Source organism: Nematolebias whitei, chromosome 1, assembly GCF_014905685.2.
Source record: "Nematolebias whitei isolate Nwh7 chromosome 1, NemWhi1, whole genome shotgun sequence".
Classification (NCBI taxonomy): domain Eukaryota; kingdom Metazoa; phylum Chordata; class Actinopteri; order Cyprinodontiformes; family Rivulidae; genus Nematolebias; species Nematolebias whitei.
Genome location: NC_056498.1, coordinates 8,360,888 through 8,368,988, shown reverse-complemented (window position 1 = coordinate 8,368,988; position 8,101 = coordinate 8,360,888). Strand labels below are relative to the sequence as shown.

Below are 8,101 nucleotides of genomic sequence, written 5' to 3'. Positions count from 1 at the left end.
AATAAATAAACAAAATGAAGTGTGACCGAAAACAAATCCTCATTTTCAGCTACTGGATCTGAAGGGTCCTGTGGGCCGTAAAGTCTTCACAAAACTCTGGACATTTTGTTCAAATAATTTTGGGCATACTAATGGGGGAAAATGCCTTTTTTTATTTTTACAAAAATTGCCATAAAATTATATTTTTTCCATTTTTTTGATACACTGATATTTGGAGGGCTATTTTTAAAATTAAAGGCAGGGGGAGTGGTGGCACAGAGGTTAGAGAAGGTGAAACTCTGGTCTGAAAGTCACTGGTTCAACAAAACCAAAATGTGTGTGGGAAAGGTGAAACACCCACACCTACCTCCACCCTCAATTCCCCCACTCTTGAGCAAGCCCCTTAACCCCCCACCATCTGCTCCCCCGGGTGCCCTAGATAGAAGCTTTCTCACACAGAGGGCTGTGGTAGCTTGGTGGTCTGTGGTTGCGTCAGGAAGGATATCTGGCGTTAAAACTATTGCCAAGTCTTTGTGTCAGTTAGTTCGCTGTGGAGACACCTGAAGAAGGGAGCAGCCGAAAGAAGATTTTTTTTTTAATGAAAGGCACTTAAATAATTTAAATATAATCAAAAATCATTTGATATTTTTACTTCAGGCTGACATAGCTATAAAAATACTGACTAGCTTATTGTTGATTAAAAAAAAGTATTTTTAATCAGTTAAATAATTAATTGATTTTCCCTCTGACTCACTGTCATATAGTTAAAGGGACTTTCAGGGTGAGAAATGCATTGATCTGTAATGATTAATGCAACAACCTGATCAAACACATTGCCGCACTGACCGTTAACCTCGGTGTGGCCTCACAGCGTGATTTTTTTTTTGCTTGTTTGTGTTTTTAAAATAGCTAGGAATGCTGAATGAGGTTTAAAACGGTTTAACCTAAAAACCCTTTGTCACGACCGAATCACTCAGTGCAGAAACAACAGCAGCTGCTGGGAAAGATGGAGATAGACTAAGAAACGGGAGGGTGTGGAACTGGTTTGATCTCTAAATGTACAGAAAACTCAGAAAAATCGTTGAACAAATCTTTTTGAAAAACGATGAGTGCAGTTTGCCTGAGTGTTAGGAGAGGCGGTGGAGTGAAAGAGGAACTGGAGAAGCTTTTCCATGAGGCAGAGCAACATGTCATGATTTGTAGGCTGGCAGAAGATGGAGGCATGATGATTAGGTGGTTAGCCTGGTTGCCTGGCAGCTGTGGTCTCCAGCCGGAGGTCACTTTACAGAGTTCAAAGTGCTCTGAGTTTGTCAAGTCATTAAAATTAGATTTGCACACATTGAATAAAATCCTACAAACTCATTTACTGGCTCATCTGTGGGTGCCTGTATTTGGGTGAATCACATTCAAAGCTGGTACGAGTTAAATAATGTTTAAAAATAGATGACTTAGATGTCACAGGCAGCGCTTACTGCAGTGAGGTTCATCGATAAGCTAAAGTCAAGATGGCAGGCCGTCGTGTAGCCCTGAAGGCCATTGACTGGGGGGCATTTGCTGAGTGGGTCCGACCCAATCAGCGCAGCAATTTCAATGCACTTAAGACCCTGAGTGATGCCATCTCTGCTAAGCTAACCTCCCTGCCTGCATCTCCTGCACCCATTGATTGGAGTTACTACAGGAGTGAGAGTGTGGTGGCTAAACCAGGAATGGTTGATGACTTTGAGAAGAAGTTCAAAGCCTTGAAAGTCCCTGAGCTCATCAACACACAGACGAGTGTCATTGAACGTGACATGATACATTGAAGCATCAAAGGTTCACATTGTTGAGTATCAAAAAAAGCTGGATACATTTCAGAACATGATCCTCTTTGATCAAATGACCACTGAAGACCTCAACACCACCTTTCCTGAAACTACATTGAACAAGTTTAAATACCCTTACTGTGCCTAACACCCTATTTCAGAACTGTAATCCTATTACTAGACACACACTTAACAATAAAGATGATGTACACGGCCTAGCCAAAAAAAAAGTCGCCACCAAAAACAAGGTCACACACTAATATTTTGTTGGACCACCTTTAGATTTGATTACAGCAGCATTCTCTGTGGCATTGTTTCAATAAGCTTCTTCAATGTCACAAGATCTATTTTCATCCAGTGTTACATTAGTTTTTACCAAGATCTTGCATCGATGACTAGACACTAGGCATGATGGGAGCATCACTTCACCTGCCTCTCTTCTTACCCTGATGCACCATCACTCTGAGCAAGGTAAATCTGGACTCATCAGACCACATGACCTTCTTCCATTGCTCCAGAGTCCAATCTTTATGCTCCCTAGCAAATTGAAGCCTTTTTTTTTTGGGTTAGTCTCACTGATTAGTGGTTTCCTTGAGGCTACACAGCTGTTTAGTCCCAGTCCCTTGAGTTCCTTCACATCATGCATGTGGAAATGCTCTTACTTTCACTATTAAACAGCCCTGAGTGCTACTGTTGTTGTTCTTCGATTTGATTTCACCAAACGTTTAAGTGATCGCCGATCACGATCATTCAGAAATTTTTTCTGGCCACATTTCTTCCTTGAAGACGATGGGTCCCCACTATCCTTCCAGTTTTGAATAATGTGTTGGACAGTTCTTAACACAATTTTAGTAGTTTCTACAATCTCCTTAGATGTTTTCTCTGCTTGATGCCAATGATTTGACCCTTCTCAAACAGACTGACATCTTTTCCACGACCACACGATGTGTCTTTGACATGGTTGTTTAAGAAATGAGAAGCAACTCATTGCACCAGTTGGGGTTAAATAATTTGTTGCCAGCTGAAAGATAATCAGCAGCACGGTGGCGCAACTGGTAGAGCTGCTGCCTCTCAGCGAGCAGGTCCTTGGTTCAAACCACGGTCCAGGGGCCTTTCTGGATGGAGTTTGCATGTTCTCTCCGTGCATGCGTGGGTTTTCTCCGGGTACTCCGGTTTCCTCCCACAGACCAAAAACATGCATGTTAGGCTGATTGGTAACTCTAAATTGTCCCTAGGTGTGAGTGAGAGAGTGAATGGTTGTTTGTCTCGTTTGTCTCTATGTGTCCCTGTGATGGACTTGTGACCCATCCAGGGTGTACCCCGCCCCTCGCACAGTGATTGCTGGACATGGGCACCAGCGACCCCCGTGACCCAAAGTGGAATAAGCGGGTAAAGATAATGGATGGATGGATGGATGAAAGATAATCATCCATGCAGTAATTATCCAACAGGAGGCTCGTACCTATTTGCTTAGTTCAATCCAGGTGGAGACTTCTTTTTTTTTGGCCAGGCAGTGTATTTTAAAGAGAAAAAATAAATAGATGACTTACCTAAAATCAGGTATTTACAATTACCTCTTAAATATTTCACTATGTGTCACAGTAAATCAACAGCCAAAGATGTCATAAATTAAACAACTTTAGATTAAAAAAAGGCACTTTAGGACAAATTATGTAATATGGTGGTATTTATTAGATAAATATATATATATATTGGATACATCCAGACCCTGACCCCAGTTTTATTGTACTTGTATCATCATAGCTTCAAACACAAGACCAACGTGCACCAGTTCATGCTTCTTTTTCTTCAGCAAACTGTTTAAAACTGGTCTTAACAAGTGCTAATCTCAGCTGATGCTTTTATCATTTACAACTGAGGCCTGATTCATGTTTTGGCTTAAAAATACTTGAATCCCTTATGGGACTTGTGGATAAAAGTTTACTCACCCCAAACTGTGCAACTGAAAAACCCTCTAATGAAACGGAGGCTTCAGGGGCAGAGACATGTGCTGCTGATAATTCAGCTAGCCGGAGATCTTTATTGTCTCCTGTTGTAGAGCAAAGAGGGGGAATTGGAAATACCCTTTGTCCGTCCGTCCATCTGTGCATGTTGTGTGAGCACTAACTTGAAAAATAAGTGAGGTACCAAATTCCATTTTGTTGTGTGGCAACATCGAGTTGTAAGAAAAGTCATTATCAAAAATTGGGTTGCCACGTCAAAATCCAAGATGGGTGCCACCATATGTAAACCGGCCACCCCACTCATTTGAGAAAACTATGCTTTCAAGTTTTTATATTGCTTAAAAGTGTAGTTTCCTCAAGTGATTGGGGTGGCCAAAGATTCATCTATGGTGGCCAAGGACACCATTGGCCACCCCCTGGCTCCGCCTGGTGGATAAATTGGTGTCTCCTCTCACCGGGATTCATCAATTTGTGCCACCGTGGACAATTCTTCTACACAGTTTAACTCCTCCCCACTTGAATATCGTGCACCACAAACGTTAAGGGTTACTTGAATTCTCTGTTTAGTTCCAGTCCAGAAAAACACTCGTCTAAAAAACTGCAAACATTCACTGTTCTAATCATTCAGCCGCCGGGGACATCAGCATACCACTTGTTTAATTAAATGGGATTGAAGCAATCTGAACCGTAGTGGGCAGTAGGTGTTGTGTCAAACAAAAACATCCAGATCAGTGTTTCCCACAGGTTTCTGGTCTGGGTGGTCCTTAAGTTAGAATGATCAAACATACACAGCCCTCATGGTGCGACGCTCACAAGTCGAAATATGATCACAGTCATAAAACTCCTAAAGCTTGACACTGAATGTACGTGTGTGAATTTATATAACTTTGTTATATTCATCACGATGGTGTTTAAAATAATATAGTGCCGCTAGATTGTTGCACAGTACTACATTACTTTAAAATTGACATTTATATTTGCCAGACTGACAGATTTCTGCTTTAAAACGACCATTTTACTCAGAGGGAATACATTTTTAACATTTCTGTCAGGATCTGTGTGTTTTTGTGTTTGGTCTTCTTGTGGCTCTTGTTTTTAGTTTTCTCTGTGAGTCTGTTTAACTTGTGTCTTCCCTTTAAGTTCAGCATCATTGTGTTTGCTACCTGTCCGTGGATTGGGCTGTTCTGGCCGATAATCTTTTATTATCATTCCAGACGTCTAGAGATTTTTTTCCAGAGTATTTTGCTGCCTTTTGTTTTTTGTAAATAAATAAATTCTTTATTTTACCTTCGAGTTCTTTTGAGTTCCTGTCTGCACCCTGGATTCAGCTCATCACAACAGTCATGCTAATTTCATTTCATTTAGTTATTTAATATTTATTTTTAATGTATGATCATTTATTGAATTACATTTATCACATTACAATCACCTCTCAGTATGGTTCTAAATATAAACAAGCTTACCACGTACAGATAACAAAAACCTGTTTTTTGTTGTTTTAGTTCTGTGTAGGATTGAAGTTTACAGATATTTATGATAAACTACAAACATGTGAAACTGATGCTCTCTTAGAGAGAACACACACACACACACACACACAAAAAAAAAAAACGTTAGAGACATACCTTCGCATTAATCCTGGCCATACAAATAAACGTTTTTAGTGTTAAAATAGTTTGATTTCAAGAACTACAGCTGCAGAATCAGTGAGTTTACCAGAGAGCGAGTCAAACAGGCTGTGCGCTCCCACAGCAGCGCCCTCTCTGCTAGCAGGAGTTTGGTCACGTGCAAGTCAGACGTGTTTATGTGCAGACGATGTTACTCTGGACACATTAACATTTAATACAAAGTTACATTTTAAACACAAAAGTCCCGGGAGTTTGGAGCACGGTTCAGGAGGAGGGAGTGATGATTCATGGGCTTTGGTGTCTCTCCTATAATTGATTACATGACATGATCTTTAAGGTGGGGTGGGCAGTTCTGTTGGCAGGGCAGGCCACCCTCCTTGGTTAATGCTAGGGGGCCACTGCAGATAGAAAACAACTTGGGATGTATTGAAGATACAAATCCAAAAATTTGTTTTGCATTCTTTATATAAGGTTGTCAGCATCATATTGGGGCAGCTGTGTCTAAGTGATTAGAGTAGTCGTCCTCCAATGGGAGAGTTGGGGGTTTGATTCCACCAGCAGTCACATGCTGAAGTGTCCCTGGGCAAGACACTGAACTACGCCTGTCACTATAAACAATAAATCAATTAATCACATGAAAAATGAAAATTATCGATCTCATTTTCATTTATCGGCTTTATTGTTCGTCTTTGTTCGTTCGTGTCTCTCTCTTTGAACTGAAGACACTGGATGACAAAAGACTCAACTCCGGTGCTCTTCACTGACCCCTCCCTTTCTCTTTTCTCCTTAAAATCCATTTTAAACGTCCAAAATCACATTTTTTGATCATTAAAAGCAGCTAAGCTATGAGCTAAGCTAACAGGCAGACCTCGGAAAAAACCTCTGTCTGGTCGAAGCTCCAAAATTCACGGTTGAAACCAGTGCCTTTGTGTAAAAAGTTGTTTTTCTCTGAAAAAAGAAGCTGAGAACTTGTTTACTGATATTTTATTAAAAGCTTTGTTTGACAAATGCTATGCTAAAGAGCTCAAACCACACCGAGTGTCCGCCATTTTGAGAACTGAAAAAAGGAAGGAAATGTCGCTCCTTCCTTTTTTGTCACGTCAAGAGTCCTCCCTCCCATTTTTCTTAAAGAGACACGCTGCTCGCTCCCTCACTATCCATCCTTCGGTTCAAACAGTCTTATACTGCCATCCAGTGGTTGAAAAAAGGTATTACATGCAAAACAAATTAAACAACATTTTTTCTTAAATTTGACAATAATTACTCATTATTGTCAAATTTCAAACAGTATTATTGTTTATCGCAATAATTTCTGACACAATTACGATAATTGCTCAGCAAAATTTGTTATCATGACAGGCCTACACTGAACCCCCATTGTCTCTGATTTGTGTCCATCAGTGTATGAATGTGATAAAGCTCTGATTAGTCTTTGTAGAGATCTAGTAGAGTGCTGTATGAATGGGTAAATAAGGGCACAGATTGTGTTGTAAAGCGCTTGGAGTATTTCGATAAGATAGAAAGGCGCTATACAAGTACAGTCCATTTACCATTTTACCATGTACATGACAAAGTAACATGGTGATTTTAATCAAACAGATCTAAAGTCCAGCAGCCCTGTCACATTCTGACAAAAGCAAACATCAACGCTCTTATTTTGGTTTGTCAAACTGTATTTTCCTGATTCAGACTTTTCACCTTCACTGCACTTTTTGCACTTAAAGCCGAACCAACATCTGCGTGTAAATAGGAGTGGACGCAGCGGAACATAGCGCACCTGAGACGAGCCATCGTTGTCCCTTTTCATAGCCCTCCTGTCACTTCAACCCCCCAACCTCTCCCTCCTTAATTTAAACCTCCACACTCAAGCCACCATCTGCCACCAGTGTTTTCCTTCTCATTTCCACACATCCCACCATCACTCAGTGCGAGCGTTGCCTGACTGGGGAATGAGTTTCAGCTGGAGTTTGAGAAGTTGGGCGACTTAGCAGCAGGAAATCAAACGCAGGAAGTGGAATTGTGTTTTCAGAATCCTTCACTTGATGTTGGAATGAAATGCTCTGACTCTGTGAGACAGAAAAGTTAAAATATTTAAGGGACTAGATTTCAAACTGTCTTTAATTCCAGAGTTTTACACTGAAACCATCTAAGTCTGAGAGGTGACAGAGTTACAGTCAATAGATTTTGGTTAATGACTCTACGAACAATCTCGCTGTGAGATGTGTTAGCTCTCAGAGTATATCCATGGGTTGACCATCAGCTACTACCAAACATAATGACCAAGTTGTAACCATTTTAGTGTTAGCTAATTTTAAATAGCTGTGGCAGCCATCTTGAATTAAGTTAATTCCAAATATTAATGAGAAGTTGATGTACAGTCAGTGATCACTCTCAGTGAGCTTAACCAAAATCAGTCCAGTGGTTCATGATATATTTTGCTAACAGACTCTAACAGGTAATGCCAAAGTTTTAACAAACAATGTTGTGCAATGTGTAGTGCTTGGAGTATGTGGTGGACATGACTCTCCACTACATCACACAAGTTTTTAGCTTAGATTAGAGCTATTTTTATCCCAGGTCATGAAAATATCCTTCATGTGTTCATCCGTGCACTTTGTGAGCATAATAATTTGAAAAGGAAGTTTATGATATATATTATTGAGCACTGACTTTGTTGTGTGATATACACACACACACTATATATATATATATATATATATATATATAT

At 40.2% G+C, this 8,101-nt stretch overlaps 1 pseudogene; it reads left to right on the top strand.

Moving 5' to 3' along the window:
• The first annotated feature begins 1,484 nt into the window (after window positions 1-1,484).
• LOC119408049 lies at window positions 1,485-1,950 on the top strand (annotated as a pseudogene).
• The last annotated feature ends 6,151 nt before the right edge of the window (window positions 1,951-8,101 follow it).